Here is an 18,971-nt window from a genome sequence, read left to right on the forward strand (position 1 = left end):
AGAAACACTACCATAGAGAAACACTACCATGAAACACTACCATAGAGAGAAACACTATAGAAACACTACTATAGAGAGAAACACTACCATAGAAACACTATTATAGAGAGAAACACTACCATAGAGAGAAACACTACCATAGAAACACTACTATAGAGAGAAACACTACTATAGAGAGAAACACTACTATAGAGAGAAACACTACCATAGAGAGAAACACTACCATAGAGAGAAACACTACTATAGAGAGAAATACTACTATAGAGAAACAACACTACCATCGAGAGAAACACTACTACAGAGAGAAACACTACTATAGAGAGAAACACTACCATAGAGAGAAACACTACCATAGAAACACTACTATAGAGAGAAACACTACCATAGAAACACTACATAGAGCGAAACACTACCATAGAAACACTACCATAGAGAGAAACACTACCATAGAAACACTACCATAGAAACACTACCATAGAAACACTACCATAGAGAGAAACACTACCATAGAGAGAAACACTACCATAGAAACACTACCATAGAGAGAAACACTACTATAGAGAGAAACACACTAGAAACACTACCATAGAGAGAAACACTACTATAGAGAGAAACACTACCATAGAGAGAAACACTATCATAGAAACACTACCATAGAGAGAAACACTACCATAGAAACACTACCATAGAGAGAAACACTACCATAGAGAGAAACACTACCATAGAGAGAAACACTACCATAGAGAGAAACACTACCATAGAGAGAAACACTACCATAGAGAGAAACACTACCATAGAGAGAAACACTACCATAGAGAGAAACACTACCATAGAAACACTACCATAGAGAGAAACACTACCATAGAGAGAAATACTACCATAGAGAAACACTACCATAGAGAGAAACACTACCATAGAAACACTACCATAGAGAGAAACACTACCATAGAAACACTACCATAGAGAGAAACACTACCATAGAGAGAAATACTACCATAGAGAGAAACACTACCATAGAGAGAAACACTACCATAGAGAGAAACACTACCATAGAGAGAAATACTACCATAGAGAGAAACACACATAGAGAGAAACACTACCATAGAAACACTACCATAGAGAGAAACACTACCTACTACCAGAGAGAAACACTACCATAGAGAGAAACACTACCATAGAAACACTACCATAGAGAGAAACACTACCATAGAAACACTACCATAGAGAGAAAACACTATCATAGAAACACTACCATAGAGAGAAACACTACCATAGAGAGAAACACTACTATAGAGAGAAACACACCTAGAGAGAAACACTACTATAGAGAGAAACACTACCATAGAAACACTACCATAGAGAGAAACACTATCATAGAAACACTACCATAGAGAGAAACACTACCATAGAAAACACTACCATAGAGAGAAACACTACCATAGAGAGAAACACTACCATAGAGAGAAACACTACCATAGAGAGAAACACTACCATAGAGAGAAACCTACCATAGAGAGAAACACTACCATAGAAACACTACCATAGAGAGAAACACTACCATAGAAACACTACCATAGAGAGAAACACTACCATAGAAACACTACCATAGAGAGAAACACTACCATAGAGAGAAATACTACCATAGAGAGAAACACTACCATAGCCCACCTACAATATTAATAATACAATATGTCTGCCCTGTTGTTAAGTTATGAGACCTACATTGTCCATTCTAGTGTTGTAATTCTATTTCTATGTTGTGTACCGATCTGAGTCACGGCACCAATGCAACTGGCAATGAAACACTACTATAGAGAGAAACACTACTATAGAGAGAAACACTCATAGAGAGAAACACTACTATGAAACACTACCATAGAGAGAAATACTACTATGAAACAACACTACCATCGAGAGAAACACTCTACAGAGAGAAACACTACTATAGAGAGAAACACTACCAGACACACTACTATAGAGAGAAACACTACCATAGAAACACTACTATAGATTGAAACACTACTATAGATTGAAACACTACCATAGAGAGAAACACTACCATAGAGAGAAACACTACTATGAGACATAGAGAGAAACACTACCATAGAGAGAAACACTACTATAGAGAGAAATACACTATAGAGAAACAACACTACCAGAGAGGGGGAGAGAAACACTACTATAGAGAGAAACACTACATAGAGAGAAACACTACCATAGAAACACTCTATAGAGAGGTACCATAGAAACACTACAGGAGAAACACTACCGGCTGCAGAAACACTACCATAGGAGAAACACTACCATAGAAACACTATAGAGAGAAACACTACCAGAGAGAAACACTACCATAGAAACACTACCACTACTATAGAGAGAGAAACACTACCATAGAGAGAAACACTACTATAGAGAGAAACACTACCATAGAAACACTACCATAGAGAGAAACACTATCATAGAAACACTACCATAGAGAGAAACACTACCATAGAAACACTACCATAGAGAGAAACACACCATAGAGAGAAATACTACCATGAGAGACACTACCAGGTAGACGAGAGAAACACTACCATAGAGAGAAACACTACCATAGAAACACTACCATAGAGAGAAACACTATCATAGAAACACTACCATAGAGAGAAACACTACCATAGAAACACTACCATAGAGAGAAACACTACCATAGAGAGAAAACAGATAAGAGAAACACTACCATAGCCCATACAATATTAATAATACAATGGGTCTGCCCTGTTGTTAAGTTATGAGACCTACATTGTCCATTCTAGTTGGGGTACCAGGGTGAAACACTACTATAGAGAGAAACACTACCAGGTAGAGAGAAACACTACCATAGAGAGAAACACTACTATAGAGAGAAATACTATAGAGAAACAACACTACCATCGAGAGAAACACTACTACAGAGAGAAACACTACTATAGAGAGAAACACTACCATAGACACACTACTATAGAGAGAAACACTACCATAGAAACACTACTAAGATTGAAACACTACTATAGATTGAAACACTACCATAGAGAGAAACACTACCATAGAGAGAAACACTACCATAGAGAGAAACACTACCATAGACACACTACATAGAGAGAAACACTACCATCAGAAACACTACCATAGAGAGAAACACTCAGAAACACCATAGAGAGAAACACTTACTCATAGAAACACACATAGAGAGAAACAGTAGAGAGAAATACTACCATAGAGAGAAACACCATAGAAACCTTCCTCAGAGAAATACTACCATAGAGAGAAACACTACCCTAGAAACACTACCATAGACACTACTATAGAGAGAAACACTACCATAGAAACACTACCTTAGAGAGAAACACTACCATAGAAACACTACCATAGAGAGAAACACTACCATAGAGAGAAATACTTCATAGAGAGAAACACTACCATAGAAACACTACCATAGAGAGAAATACTACCATAGAGAGAAACACTACCATAGAAACACTACCTAGAGAGAAACACTACCATAGAGAGAAATACTACCATAGAGAGAAACACACATGCCCACCTACAATATTAATACTACATTATGTCTGCCCTGTTGTTAAGTTATGAGACCTACATTTTCCATTCTAGTGTTGTAATTCTATTTCTATGTTGTGTACTGATCTGAGTCACCCACTCAGCTGGCAATGCTATACTCTTACTCTGTGTGTGCTCTCTCTCTCAGCAGCCAGTGCAGACAGCACGGCCAGGAGGGCTGGACGGGGACCCCGCTGATGATGCGTGGGGGCAGGAGGAAAGGGATGGGGGGAGCTCTCGGGGTCCAGGGGTCCGCACGGCTGCAGCAGCCCAGGGCCAGGGTCCTCCGAGCCAGGAGTCAGGAAGCCATGGAGGGCGGAGAGACCTCCCCTACAGAGAGTGAATCATCCAACCAGGGTGAGTGGGCTGAGGTGACGGTGGAGGGGGAGGGGGAAGGGGAAGAGGGGAACAGGGACAGATAAGGTTAGATGAGTGGAACAGGGGGACAGGGTGGCTCTCTTCTCCAGCCAGGTCAGGAACTCAGTACACTGTACCCTCCACTCAGCACACTGTACCCTTCACTCAGCACACTGTACCCTCCACTCAGCACACTGTACCCTCCACTCAGCACACTGTACCCTCCACTCAGCACGCTGTACCCTTCACTCAGTACACTGTACCCTCCACTCAGCACACTGTACCCTCCACTCAGCACACTGTACCCTCCACTCAGCACGCTGTACCCTTCACTCAGTACACTGTACCCTCCACTCAGCACACAGTACCCTCCACTCAGCACGCTGTACCCTTCACTCAGTACACTGTACCCTTCACTCAGCACACAGTACCCTTCACTCAGCACGCTGTACCCTTCACTCAGTACACTGTACCCTTCACTCAGTACACAGTACCCTTCACTCAGCACGCTGTACCCTTCACTCAGTACACTGTACCCTTCACTCAGTACACAGTACCCTTCACTCAGCACACTGTACCCTCCACTCAGCACACAGTACCCTTCACTCAGTACACTGTACCCTTCACTCAGTACACTGTACCCTTCACTCAGTACACTGTACCCTTCACTCAGCACACTGTACCCTTCACTCAGCACGCTGTACCCTTCACTCAGTACACTGTACCCTTCACTCAGTACACAGTCCACTCAGCACACTGTACCCTCCACTCAGTACACTGTACCCTTCACTCAGTACACAGTACCCTCCACTCAGCACACTGTACCCTTCCACTCAGTACACTGTACCCTTCACTCAGTACACACTCAGCACGCTGTACCCTTCACTCAGTACACTGTACCCTTCACTCAGTACACTGTACCCTTCACTCAGTACACTGTACCCTTCACTCAGCACGCTGTACCCTTCACTCAGTACACTGTACCCTCAACTCAGCACACTGTACCCTCCACTCAGTACACTGCACCCTCCACTCAGCACGCTGTACCCTCCACTCAGTACACTGTACCCTCCACTCAGCACACTGTACCCTTCACTCAGTACACTGAACCCTCCACTCAGCACACTGTACCCTTCACTCAGTACACTGTACCCTTCACTCAGTACACTGTACCCTCCACTCAGTACACTGCACCCTCCACTCAGCACGCTGTACCCTTCACTCAGTACACTGTACCCTTCACTCAGTACACTGTACCCTTCACTCAGCACACTGTACCCTTCACTCAGCACACTGTACCCTCCACTCAGCACACTGTACCCTCCACTCAGCACACTGTACCCTTCACTCAGCACACAGTGCCCTTCACTCAGCACACTGTACCCTCCACTCAGTACACTGTACCCTTCACTCAGCACACTGTACCCTTCACTCAGCACACTGTACCCTTCACTCAGCACACTGCAACCTTCACTCAGCACACAGTGCCCTTCACTCAGCACACTGTACCCTTCACTCAGTACACTGCACCCTTCACTCAGCACACAGTACCCTTCACTCAGTACACAGTACCCTTCACTCAGCACACTGTACCCTTCACTCAGCACACTGCAACCTTCACTCAGTACACAGTACCCTTCACTCAGCACACTGTACCCTTCACTCAGCACACAGTACCCTTCACTCAGCACACTGTACCCTTCACTCAGCACACTGCACCCTTCACTCAGCACACAGTGCCCTTCACTCAGCACCCTTCACTCAGTACTCAGCACCCTTCACTCAGCACACTGTGCCCTTCACTCAGCACACAGTGCCCTTTACTCAGCACACAGTACCCTTCACTCAGCACACTGCACCCTTCACTCAGCACACAGTACCCTTCACTCAGCACACAGTACCCTTCACTCAGTACACAGTACCCTTCACTCAGCACACAGTACCCTTCACTCAGCACACAGTACCCTTCACTCAGCACACTGCACCCTTCACTCAGTACACAGTACCCTTCACTCAGTACACAGTACCCTTCACTCAGTACACTGTACCCTTCACTCAGCACACTGCACCCTTCACTCAGCACACTGTACCCTTCACTCAGTACACTGTACCCTTCACTCAGCACACTGTACCCTTCACTCAGCACACTGTACCCTTCACTCAGTACACAGTACCCTTCACTCAGCACACTGTACCCTTCACTCAGCACACTGCACCCTTCACTCAGTACACTGTACCCTTCACTCAGTACACTGTACCCTTCACTCAGCACGCTGTACCCTTCACTCAGCACACTGTCACTCAGCCACTGCACCCTTCACTCAGCACACAGTGCCCTTCACTCAGCACACAGTGTACCCTTCACTCAGCACACTGTACCCTTCACTCAGCACACTGCACCCTTCACTCAGTACACTGTACCCTTCACTCAGCACACTGTACCCTTCACTCAGTACACTGTACCCTTCACTCAGCACACTGTACCCTTCACTCAGCACACTGCCCTTCACCCTTCACTCAGCACACTGTACCCTTCACTCAGCACACTGTACCCTTCACTCAGTACACTGCACCCTTCACTCAGCACACAGTACCCTCAGCACACTCACCCTTCACTCAGCACACAGTGCCCTTCACTCAGTACACAGTACCCTTCACTCAGCACACTGCACCCTTCACTCAGTACACAGTACCCTTCATTCAGCACACTGTACCCTTCACTCAGCACACTGTACCCTTCACTCAGTACACAGTACCCTTCACTCAGCACACTGTACCCTTCACTCAGCACACTACCTTCACTCAGCACACCCTTCACTCAGCACACTGTACCCTTCACTCAGCACACTGTACCCTTCACTCAGTACACAGTACCCTTCACTCAGCACCTGTACCACTTCACTCAGCACACTGTACCCTTCACTCAGTACCCAGTACCCTTCACTCAGCACACTGTACCCTCCACTCAGCACACTGCAACCTTCACTCAGTACACAGTACCCTTCACTCAGCACACTGCCCTTCCTCAGTACACAGTACCCTTCACACTGTACCCTTCACTCAGCACACTGCACCCTTCACTCAGCACACAGTGCCCTTCACTCAGCACACTGTACCCTTCACTCAGCACACTGCACCCTTCACTCAGTACACAGTACCCTTCACTCAGCACACAGTACCCTTCACTCAGCACACTGTACCCTTCACTCAGCACACTGTACCAGTGCCCTTCCTCAGTACCTCAGTACCCTTCACTCAGTACACAGTACCCTTCACTCAGTACACAGTACCCTTCACTCAGTACCCAGTACCCTTCACTCAGTACCCAGTACCCTTCACTAGGTGTGGAAGGCACCTCTGACCTGTCATCAAGCTTGTAAACAACCTTCTTCATTAGTCAACTACTTCTATAGAGCACAGGATGCGTTTACAGTCATATCATATTGTCCCATGCGCTCTATACACAAGGTGGGGAATAAAACACACACACACATGCAGAAGGCTGCCACTCGAGCCCTCGTGTGAGTTGTGTTAATTAGTTCATTCATGTGAAAGTGATCCCTGTCAGTGTTCAGAGGTGAGTGAGAACGTGTTGATGACCGCCTCCTAAATGAGAAGTGGGTTCGGCAGCGCGTGGACACCCGACACCTCTGCTCGTGTGTGTGTGTGTGTGTGTGTGTGTGTGTGTGTGTGTGTGTGTGTGTGTGTGTGTGTGTGTGTGTGTGTGTGTGTGTGTGTGTGTGTGTGTGTGTGTGTGTGTGTGTGTGTAAGAAGCTAGGCCACAGCTGCCTGTGAGAGGATCTGACAGGCCATGGAGACAAGGAGGCTGGACCACAGAGCAGTTACAGGCTACAGAGACACACACACACCACGTGCACTCAACACAAGAGCACCCACACATACACACGAACACGCAGCGAGCCAGCATATGCATTCAAACCCACACACACACAATCAGTCAGAGCTCAGTACTCCAGACACACTTCAGGTCCCAGCCCCAGAGAACAACATTCAGAAGATCCTGGTATCTCATCATTATGAATTGTTATTTGTTTTCCTCCAGGAAGACAACAAGATAATGAGGTAATTGCTAAATGTTAGAATGTAGAAAACAAGTTTTGGGGAAGTACAAGCCTCTAAATGCTTTCTAATGATAAGCACAGGAAGTCTGTTAGAGGAAGTGGATAGGCTGGATTTAGACATAGTACTATGTATGTTGTTCTCTCTTTAGAAGACGAAGAAGAGGAAGGAAGTTTTGACAGTGACGAAGGACAAGACATCAAAGCACAACCATCCCGAGACGTCTCTTCATGCTCCACTGTGACTGGACCATCCCCCTCGTCTGTCGTCAAGCTGGAGGCCAATCAGAAAGCCCGGAACAAAAAGAGAGGCAGGAGCTTTATGGTAAGAAGACAGGCCTGGTGTGTGTGTGTGTGTGTGTGTGTGTGTGTGTGTCAGCTGGTCAGCTTTGACATGTTTACAATGTTTACTAAATATTTGTCATACACAAGTACTGGTGCTCACAAGGTGTACATGGTACTATACACATCTATATCCCCTCAAATATATATATATTATGATTATAATCATCTCCAGGAGAAGCCTCGTTTTGTTTTAGTCTGTGGGGTCGTTACTGGTCTAAAATCTTCTCTAATTCCTGATTGAGAGAAAAGAGAAAGGAACACTGGTTCAGCACTGCTATTATACACTATCTGTTATTCAGTATCAACATTTACCTTACAAATTCAGAGAGCACATTGACTCCCCTACCACTGACTCTCTACACTCATACCTGTCTACCACTGACTCTCTACACTCATACCTGTCTACCACTGACTCTCTACACTCATACCTGTCTACCACTGACTCTCTACACTCATACCTGTCTACCACTGACTCTCTACACTCATACCTGTCTACCACTGACTCTCTACACTCATACCTGTCTACCACTGACTCTCTACACTCATACCTGTCTACCACTGCCCCTCTACACTCATACCTGTCTACCACTGACTCTCTACACTCATACCTGTCTACCACTGACCCTTTACACTCATACATGTCTACCACTGACCCTTTACACTCATACCTGTCTACCACTGACTCTCTACACTCATACATGTCTACCACTGACCCTTTACACTCATACCTGTCTACCACTGCCCCTCTACACTCATACCTGTCTACCACTGACCCTTTACACTCATACCTGTCTACCACTGACTCTCTACACTCATACATGTCTACCACTGACCCTTTACACTCATACCTGTCTACCACTGACTCTCTACACTCATACATGTCTACCACTGACCCTTTACAGTCCCTCTACACTCATACCTGTCTACCACTGCCCCTCTACACTCATACCTGTCTACCACTGCCCCTCTACACTCATACCTGTCTACCACTGCCCCTCTACACTCATACCTGTCTACCACTGCCCCTCTACACTCATACCTGTCTACCACTGCCCCTCTACACTCATACATGTCTACCACTGACCCTCTACACTCATACCTGTCTACCACTGACCCTTTACACTCATACCTGTCTACCACTGACCCTTTACACTCATACCTGTCTACCACTGACCCTCTTCATACAGTCTCATACCTGTCTACCACTGCCCCTCTACACTCATACCTTGTGTATCGCTGCCCCTCTACACTCATACCTGTCTTTTCTTCCTGGCACTGATTTTAAGGATTGTGGCTTTTTTGAAGAACTTGCAAAGACTGTATATGAGGTTATTTGACCTTTAGTTGAATGCACTAATTGGATTGTAAGTCACACTGAATGAGAATGCTAAATGACTAAAATACTAAATGCAGTATTACTGAATATGATTCTCGATGGAACCATGCAGGTTCCCAGAGTCTGTCTGGGGCAGAGGGAGAGGTGAAGGTGAGGAAGAGGGCCCCCTGTAGGCTTGGCATGGTCACTGCAGCCAAGAAGCACCCAGAGTACCAGGACCAGTCAGAGGGGATGAGGAGGGCCGGCGGACCCAGGTCCCAGGAGCCTCGCCGGGAGAGCCTAGGGACCAGGGGCAGCCTCTACCGGAGGACCATGGGGCCGGTCACCTTCCCCACCACCAGTGAGAGGCTGAAGAGGGCCACACGCAAGAGCACCATGCTGAGGGGACCCATTAACAAGGTTAGTGTTAAGGACGTCACCCTGCTCTCTTGGCGAGTACCGCTTCCTCCTGTTTCAGCTCATACCAAGGCTCTAACCCAGGACCTCTGTCTCACAAAGACACCTGACCGCCCTCCTAAAGAGTCTTACCCAGTCGCTCCACCGAAAAGCCATTCACAGGGTATGTCCTAGAGATCCGGATTATTCAGTCATTGATATGCACCTGAGTGGTTTGTATGTGATGTATGGAATCGATCCAGGTGAAGGTTCCCCTAGGTACAGTGGTGGAAAAACTCCTTAATAGAAAATGACTACAGTACAAGTGAAAGTCACCCAGTAGAATACTACTTGAGTAAAAGTCAAAAAGTATTTGGTTTTAAATGTACTTGAGTATCAAAAGTAAATGGAATTGCTAATATATATATTTAAGTATCAAAAGAAAAAGTCTAAATCGTTCAAAATTCCTAATATTAAGAAAATCATACGGTACAATCTTCTGTTTTTTAAATTTACGGATAGCCAGGGGAACACTCCAATACTCAGACATCATTTACTAGCCAGGGGCACAGTCCAATACTCAGACATAATTTACAGATAGCCAGGGGAACACTCCAATACTCAGACATCATTTACAGATAGCCAAGGGAACACTCCAATACTCAGACATCATTTACAGATAGCCAGGGGCACAGTCCAATACTCATCATTTACAGATAGCCAGGGGCACAGTCCAATACTCAGACATCATTTACAGATAGCCAGGGGAACACTCCAATACTCAGACATCATTTACAGATAGCCAGGGGCACAGTCCAATACTCAGACATCATTTACAGATCATTGCCAATACTCAGACATCATTTACAGATAGCCAGGGGAACACTCAGACATCCAAGCCAGGGGAACACATATATTCAGACATCATTTACAGATAGCCAAGGGCAGACATCCAATAGCCTCAGTCCAATACCCAGACATCATTTACAGATAGCCAGGGGCACACTCCAATACTCAGACATCATTTACAGTCCAATACTCAGACATCATTTGCAGATAGCCAGGGGCACAGTCCAATACCTCAGACATCATTTACAGATAGCCAGGGGAACAGTCCAATACTCAGACATCATTTACAGATAGCCAGGGGCACAGTCCAATACTCAGACATCATTTACAGATAGCCAGGGGCACAGTCCAATACTCAGACATCATTTACAGATAGCCAGGGAAACACTCCAATACTCATACATCATTTACAGATAGCCATTGGGCACAGTCCAATACTCAGACATCATTTACAGATAGCCATGGGCACAGTCCAATACTCAGACATCATTTACAGATAGCCAGGGGCACACTCCAATACTCAGACATCATTTACAGATAGCCAGGGAAACACTCCAATACTCAGACATCATTTACAGATAGCCAGGGGGAACAGACATCCAATAGCCAGGGGAACACCCAATACTCAGACATCATTTACAGATAGCCAGGGAACACTCCAATACTCAGACATCATTTACAGATAGCCAGGGCCACAGTCCAATACTCAGACATCATTTACAGATAGCCAGGGGAACACTCCAATACTCAGACATCATTTACAGATAGCCAGGGGAACACTCCAATACTCAGACATCATTTACAGATAGCCAGGGGCACAGTCCATTACTCAGACATCATTTACAGATAGCCAGGGGAACACTCCAATACTCAGACATCATTTACAGATAGCCATGGGAACACTCCAATACTCAGACATCATTTACAGATAGCCAGGGGAACACTCATATATTCAGACATCATTTACAGATCCAATACTCAGACATCATTTACAGATAGCCAGGGGCACAGTCCAATATCTCAGACATCATTTACAGATAGCCAGGGGAACACTCCAATACTCAGACATCATTTACAGATAGCCAGGGGAACACTCCAATACTCAGACATCATTTACAGATAGCCAGGGGAACACTCCAATACTCAGACATCATTTACAGATAGCCAGGGCCACAGTCCAATACTCAGACATCATTTACAGATAGCCAGGGCACAGTCCAATAGACATCATTTACAGATAGCCAGGGCACTGTCCAATACTCAGACATCATTTACAGATAGCCAGGGGAACACTCCAATACTCAGACATCATTTACAGATAGCCAGGGGAACACTCCAATACTCAGACATCATTTACAGATAGCCAGGGGAACACTCCAATACTCAGACATCATTTACAGATAGCCAGGGAACACACCAATACTCAGACATCATTTACAGATAGCCAGGGGCACAGTCCAATACTCAGACATCATTTACAGATAGCCAGGGGCACAGTCCAATACTCAGACATCATTTACAGATAGCCAGGGGCACAGTCCAATACTCAGACATCATTTACAGATAGCCAGGGGAACAGTCCAATACTCAGACATCATTTACAGATAGCCAGGGGAACACTCCAATACTCAGACATCATTTACAGATAGCCAAGGGAACACTCCAATACTCAGACATCATTTACAGATAGCCAGGGGCACACTCCAATACTCAGACATCATTTACAGATAGCCAGGGACACAGTCCAATACTCAGACATCATTTACAGATAGCCAGGGGCACAGTCCAATACTCAGACATCATTTACAGATTGCCAGGGGAACAGTCCAATACTCAGACATCATTTACAGATAGCCAGGGAACACTCCAATACTCAGACATCATTTACTGCCAGGGACACAGTCCAATACTCAGACATCATTTACAGATAGCCAGGGGCACAGTCCAATACTCAGACATCATTTACAGATAGCCAGGGGAACAGTCCAATACTCAGACATCATTTACAGATAGCCAGGGGAACACACCAATACTCAGACATCATTTACAGATAGCCAGGGGAACACTCCAATACTCAGACATCATTTACAGATAGCCAGGGGAACAGTCCAATACTCAGACATCATTTACAGATAGCCAGGGGAACACACCAATACCAGACATCATTTACAGATAGCCAGGGCACAGTCCAATACTCAGACATCATTTACAGATAGCCAGGGGAACAGTCCAATACTCAGACATCATTTACAGATAGCCAGGGACACAGTCCAATACTCAGACATCATTTACAGATAGCCAGGGGAACAGTCCAATACTCAGACATCATTTACAGATAGCCAGGGGAACACAGTCCAATACTCAGACATCATTTACAGATAGCCAGGGACACAGTCCAATACTCAGACATCATTTACAGATAGCCAGGGAACAGTCCAATACTCAGACATCATTTACAGATAGCCAGGGGAACAGTCCAATACTCAGACATCATTTACAGATAGCCAGGGACACAGTCCAATACTCAGACATCATTTACAGATAGCCAGGGGAACAGTCCAATACTCAGACATCATTTACAGATAGCCAGGGGGTCAGACATTTACAGATAGCCACACCAATACTCAGACATCATTTACAGATAGCCTAGTCCAATACTCAGACATCATTTACAAACTAAGCATGTGTGTTTAGTGAGTCCACCAGATCAGAGGCAGTAGATGACCAGGGATGTTCTCTTCATAAGTGTGTGAATTGGACCATTTTCCTGTCCTGCTAATAAACATTCAAAATGCTACTAGTTGTGTTGGGTGTCAGAGAAAATGTATGGAGTAAAAAATGCATCATTTTCTTTTGTAATGTAGTGAAGTAAAAGTTGTCAAAAATATTAATAGTGAAGTACAGATACCCCCAAAAAGGACTTAAGTACTTTACACAACTGCCCAGGTACAGATCGAGTAGCAGCTCCCCTTATCCAAATCCATTAGTGGAGGAAAATGCAAAACTGAACCAAGTTACAATGACACAACTTCAACCTCTTAGAACATGTGAAGTTAACCCAGAGTGTGATGCACTCTTAGAGAAAAGGGTTCCAAAAGGGTTCTTCGGCTGTCCCCATAGGAGAACCCTCTGGGGTTCCATGTAGAATGCTCTGTGGCACGGGTTCTACATAGAACCCAAAAGATTTCTACCTCGAACCAAAAGGGTTCTATCTGGAACCAAAAAGGGTTCTTCAAAGGGTTCTCCTATGGGGACAGCCAAAAAACCCTTTTAGGTTCTAGATAGACCTTTTTTTATCTAAAAGTGAATATATTGAAAGATTTAGAATTTAGACAATTACACAACTTCAGTCTGTATCTCGATCTCTCACATAACCAAGACAACCTGACGCCTTTCTCTCCTCACACTGGGATGATTCATACTGTAGCACTGGCCATGCAGAGATCCACACACACACACACCAGCGCACACATGCTCACACGCACACACACACTCGCACACTCATTTACTCACTCACTCACACCTCTCTTCCTGGTCACATGTCACAGAGGAGAGGTTGCTGGTCAGGCGGTGTCCAATCACCTCAGAGTGACGACAACACGTGCAGGGGGAGGAGGATCCGAAACAAACAGGTAATCAGAATCACTCAATCGGCCCTCATTGCTCACCTCTATCCTCTCATTTGTCTGATCTGATTTGCCATTGGTAGGTCCTACATTCGTAGTAGACGGCTCACTATGTATGTACCGGTATGTCATTTAGCATTTAGCATCTGACAGCCTGGAATTCAAAGTGATATGCTCTATCACCATGGATACAGTACCAGGTCACATCCCACTCCCTCCCTGCTGAGTAACTGTGTGAAGGGGGTGGGGGCAGGAAATGGGGGGATTGGGGGAGTGTGGATCGCACCTTCTTATGTGGAAGAGTGAAACTATGTCAGGGAAAATGACTACCTCCAGGGTACATACTGCATATGCAGAGTTTAGTGTCAATCTCTGAGTTACATGCTAACTAACTTCCTCTCTCTCTGTCTCTCTCTCTCTGTCTGTCTCTCTCTCTCTCTCTCTCTCTGTCTCTGTCTCTCTCTCTCTCTCTCTCTCTCTCTCTCTCTCTCTGTCTCTCTCTCTCTGTCTCTCTCTCTCTCTCTCTCTCTCTGTCTCTGTCTCTGTCTCTCTCTCTCTGTCTCTCTCTCTCTGACGCTCTGTCTCTCTCTCCCCCCCAGCCCAAGGGCCGTGCAGTGAGCCGTCTACTAGAGAGCATGGCGGCGGACGAGGGCTTTCAGATGGATGAGGATGATAGCAGCTTCTCAGAGGGGGATGAGGACAGTAACCCATCATACCCTCACATCCCCAGGAGTACACTAGGTGAGGAGGGAACACTGTCACACACAGTTTTGTATTACTATCCTTGTGGGGACCAAATAATTGATTCCCATCCAAAATCCTATTTTACCTAACCTCTAACCCTAACCCTAACTGTAACCCTAAACTGTAACCCCTAAGCCTAAAATAGCCTTCTTCCTCGTGGGGACCGGAAAATGTCCCCACTTGTCTGAATTTTCCTCGTTTTACAATCCTTGTGAGGACTTCTGATTACCACAGCAATAGTTAAACACACACCACACACACACAGACTCACACACACACACACACACACACACACACACACAGACACACACACAGACACAGACACACACACACACACACACACACACACACACACACACACACACACACACACACACACACACACACACACAGACACACACACACACACACACAGACACACACACACAGGCACACACACACACACACACACGATAGGAGGGAACAAATATGCACTTCCATACGCACTGTTGATGTGTGCTGTCTTTCATTAAATGACTGTGTACGCCTTACCCAGCAGCCCCCAGCTGTGTCCTGACCAGACAGCTGCTGACAGATGGACTCAGGGTGCTGATCTCCAAGGAGGATGAACTTCTCTATGCAGCCCGGGTCCACACACTGGAGCTGCCAGACATGTAACTATACCTTTACATCTACATGTCAGTCAGTTAGCAGACACTTTTATCCAGAGCATCTTACACTAGTGAGTACACGCACGCACGCACACACACACACACACACATACACGCACACGCACGCACACACAGTATATACAGTATCAGCCACTTCTACCTCAGTGGCTGGGAGCCATGGTTGGTCTTCTCTGCAGTGAGTGACTCAGATTTGGCATCTTAGCCTATCACTCCAGAAGGAGTCCACACAACCCCTGCAGAGCACTCTCTCTTCCTTTCTCCATCTCTCTCCTCCTCCCCTCCTCCTCCTCCCTCTCTCTCCTCCTCCTCCTCCCTCTCTCTCCTCCTCCCTCTCTCTCCTCCTCCTCCCCCTCCCTCTCTCTCCTCCTCCTCCTCTCTGTTACATAACTCCATGTCTTCTCTCACCCAGCTCACTCTGAGTAGAAGAGTGTCGATAATGCTGCTCCGGCAGCAGGCAAGTGGAACAGAGGAGTGGGACAGTGACACGTGAAACCAGGCAGGCATAATACCCACACAGCTGAAAATAGTTTTCTCTCTCTGCTCTTCCTCTCTCTCTCTACTCTTCCTCTCTCGATCTCTCTCTCTCCCTCTCTTTCTCTCCCTCTCCCTTCCTCTTACTCTCTATCTCTATTCCTTTCTCTCTCTTCCTCTCTCTCTCTCCCTTCCTCTTCCTCTATCCCTTCCTCTTCCTCTCTCTCTCGCTCTCTCTCTCTCCTCTTTCTCAATCTCCAGCTACAGCATTGTTATTGACGGGGAGAGAGGAAATCGCCCCAGAATCTACTCACTGGAGCAACTGCTGCAGGAAGCGGTGAGTTCAGTTCCTACCCCCTCTTTAGAAAACAATAGTTCCCTCCACACCTAGACCTCTGGGATGTGGTCACGTTGGACTAACCCACTCTGGATCCTCCTCTTCTGTCCTCTCCTCTACTGTCCTCTACTGTTCTCTCCTCTACTGTCCTCTCCTCACTGTCCTCTACTGTCCTCTCCTCTACTGTCCTCCCCTCTACTGTCCTCTGCTGTCCTCTCCTCTACTGTCCTCTACTGTCCTCTCCTCTACTGTCTACTGTACTCTCCTCTACTGTCCTCTCCCTCCTGTACTGTCCTCTACTGTCCTCTCCTCTACTGTCCTCTACTGTCCTCTACTGTCCTCTCCTCTACTGTCCTCTACTGTCCTCTCCTCTACTGTCCTCTCCTCTACTGTCCTCTACTGTCCTCTCCTCTACTGTCATCTACTCTACTCTCCTCTGCTCTACTGTACCTCTCTCCTCTACTGTCCTCTCCTCTACTGTCCTCTACTGTCCTCTCCTCTACTGTCCTCCACTGTCCTCTCCTCTACTGTCCTCTCCTCTATTGTCCTCTCCTCTACTGTCCTCTACTGTCCTCTCCTCTACTGTCCTGTCCTCTACTGTCCTCTACTGTCCTCTCCTCTACTGTCCTCTCCTCTACTGTCCTCTCCTCTACTGTCCTCTACTGTCCTCTCCTCTACTGTCCTCTCCTGTCCTCTACTGTCCTCTCCTCTACTGTCTGTGAGTTTCTGTGCTCGTGTGTGTGTACTTTTAACCAAGTCACTGAGTACTGATAATCCCTCTATCACCTGCTCCATACATGTGTTGTGTCTTAATGGGAGACTGACTTCCCTCCTGTCCTCTAACACAGGCTGCCCTACTGATGGAGACACAGGCTGCCCATACTGATGGAGACACAGGCTCATACTGATGGAGACACAGGCTGCCCTACTGATGGAGACACAGGCTGCCCATACTGATGGAGACACAGGCTGCCCATACTGATGGAGACACAGGCTGCCCATACTGATGGAGACACAGGCTCATACTGATGGAGACACAGGCTGCCATACTGATGGAGACACAGGCTGCCCATACTGATGGAGACACAGGCTGCCCATACTGATGGAGACACAGGCTGCACATACTGATGGAGACACAGGCAGCACATACTGATGGAGACACAGGCTGCCCATACTGATGGAGGCACACACTGATGGAGACACAGGCAGCACATACTGATGGAGACACAGGCTGCCCATACTGATGGAGACACATTGTCCTCTACTGATGGAGACACTCTACTGATGGAGACACTCCTGTCCTCTACTGTCCATACTGATGGAGACACACTGTCCCTACTGATGGAGACACAGGCCTCCCATACTGATGGAGACACAGGCTGCCTCATACTGATGGAGACACAGGCTGCTCATACTGATGGAGACACAGGCTGCCCATACTGATGGAGACACAGGCTGCCCATACTGATGGAACACTATCAGGCTGCTCCATACTGATGGAGACACAGGCTGCACATACTGATGGAGACACAGGCTGGAGACACAGGCTGCCCATACTGATGGAGACACAGGCTGCACATACTGATGGAGACACAGGCTGCCCATACTGATGGAGACACAGGCTGCACATACTGATGGAGACACAGGCTGCCCATACTGATGGAGACACAGGCTGCCCATACTGATGGAGACACAGGCTGCACATACTGATGGAGACACAGGCTGCACATACTGATGGAGACACAGGCTGCCTATACTGATGGAGACACAGGCTGCCCATACTGATGGAGACACAGGCTGCCCATACTGATGGAGACACAGGCTGCCCATACTGATGGAGCAGGCTCATACTGATGGAGACACAGGCTGCTGATGGAGCACAGGCTGCCCATACTGATGGAGACACAGGCTGCCCATACTGATGGAGACACAGGCTGCCCATACTGATGGAGACACAGGCTGCCCATACTGATGGAGACACAGGCTGCCCATACTGATGGAGACACAGGCTGCCCATACTGATGGAGACACAGGCTGCCCATACTGATGGAGACACAGGCTGCCCATACTGATGGAGACACAGGCTGCCCATACTGATGGAGACACAGGCTGCACATACTGATGGAGACACAGGCTGCCCATACTGATGGAGACACAGGCTGCTGATACATGATGGAGACACAGGCTGCACATACTGATGGA

General features: G+C 46.6%; 1 pseudogene; it reads left to right on the forward strand.

Annotated features, from left to right (window-relative positions):
- The window catches only part of LOC135532651 (BAH and coiled-coil domain-containing protein 1-like), an 81,472-nt pseudogene that overhangs the window by 47,636 nt on the left and 14,865 nt on the right, over nt 1–18,971 (forward strand).

Source organism: Oncorhynchus masou, unplaced genomic scaffold, assembly GCF_036934945.1.
Source record: "Oncorhynchus masou masou isolate Uvic2021 unplaced genomic scaffold, UVic_Omas_1.1 unplaced_scaffold_1969, whole genome shotgun sequence".
In the NCBI taxonomy this organism is placed as follows: Eukaryota; Metazoa; Chordata; class Actinopteri; order Salmoniformes; family Salmonidae; genus Oncorhynchus; species Oncorhynchus masou.